Source organism: Bufo bufo, chromosome 10, assembly GCF_905171765.1.
Source record: "Bufo bufo chromosome 10, aBufBuf1.1, whole genome shotgun sequence".
In the NCBI taxonomy this organism is placed as follows: Eukaryota; Metazoa; Chordata; class Amphibia; order Anura; family Bufonidae; genus Bufo; species Bufo bufo.
In genome coordinates this window covers 81,782,447-81,783,816 of record NC_053398.1, presented here as the reverse complement: position 1 = coordinate 81,783,816, position 1,370 = coordinate 81,782,447, and the positions used below count along the sequence as shown (strand labels likewise).

General features: G+C 50.9%; 1 pseudogene; it reads left to right on the top strand.

Annotated features, from left to right (window-relative positions):
- Positions 1 to 346: 346 nt before the first annotated feature.
- On the top strand, positions 347 to 441 carry LOC120981315 (annotated as a pseudogene).
- The last annotated feature ends 929 nt before the right edge of the window (positions 442 to 1,370 follow it).

The following is a 1,370-nucleotide window of genomic DNA, read 5'->3' as shown; positions in this document are numbered from 1 at the left end:
TAATCAGACATACAATGCAAATGCAGTGTGAAAAGGACCTTTATTAAAGGGAGATTGTCACCTACTTTGGACATATTAAACTGTTATCACTGTCCTGTAGGCAACAAACAGTTAACAGATCTTACCTTTCTTATTTCTGTATGTTTGGCGTTGAATAAACAAAGTTTGAAGATATATGCAAATGAGCTGCAAGTGCCCAGGGGCGTTCCTCTCTGAATTCAAGTGCCCATGTTCTCCTGAGAATGCCGTTATCACTCTTCCCATGCTTCAAATCCCACGACAGCTCGCGCCGGTCCCGAGCATGCGCTGTACACTGTGCACTGTTGGCAGCTTCATCAGTAAACTGATCGCTTCTCGGCCTTTATGGCTAAGATCAAGTGTAGTATCTGTTCTCATCAGTCTGCCTTGACTTGCCGGCCCAGGTCCATGTGGTTACCCCCTGCACTCTGCCTTTGAGCATCGTCGATTAAATTCAGCTTCGGCTCACTGCTGCTATTGGGTGTAGGGCTATTCCCAGAGAACAAGAGTGCTCTGGTCTCTGACCTCCCCTTGGCCTGTGGCTTAATAGTCTTGGTGTACAACGTTAGACAGTGCTTACTTGGAGCTTGACAGCCGAAGACTACTATTAGAAGATTTTCTCTGACGGCGATCAAGGAGAAGACTTTGTGAAGACTCCACGAGGAACCCCGACGACGAGGACTGAAGACTCCGGCCTCGGGGAACCCCGACGAGGAAAAGAAGCTCGGCAAAGACCTTCCCCAGAAGAAGCTCCGCCCAGCAAGAAGGAATCTGCATAGCCCCGCCCCCTGTGGCAAAAGGGACACTTTGCGAAGATTTTCCAGGGAGAGCAAGGCAGGAAGAAGCCATGGCCTCAACCTCAACCTCCAAGCCTCCCAAGAACAAGAAGATTTGTACAGAAGGAAGAAAGGCCACGGAAGATGCCCTCCAGGACCCTTCAGCTTCCACTTCATCGGCTACTGATCTGGCGGCGCCCCTTTTTCCCGAAGCAACAGGAAAGCCAGAAGCCCGGCCCCTCAGCCCTGGAGCCTTGGATGAGGCAGACCGTCATCCTGAAGATGAAGGAAGTGGACGGGAGAGTGCCGCACATGAGCCAGGATGTGTTTGGCAAGAAGATGGTCCTGAAACAGGGATTCGCAAAGCCAGAAGTGGTGAGCATCCATTCGTTCTTTACAGGGATGTTCTGGATCACTTTTGCTTCCGTGGCCATCTCTAAAAGATACTGGGAGATGGTGAAAGCAGCGAGACCGAAATCCCCTTTCAGGCGCTTTGTGGGCAGCTGCCCCGTACAGAGGGAAGAAAGGAGAGTGATAGTCTCTATGCGGAATCCACACATCCCAGGCAAGGATATC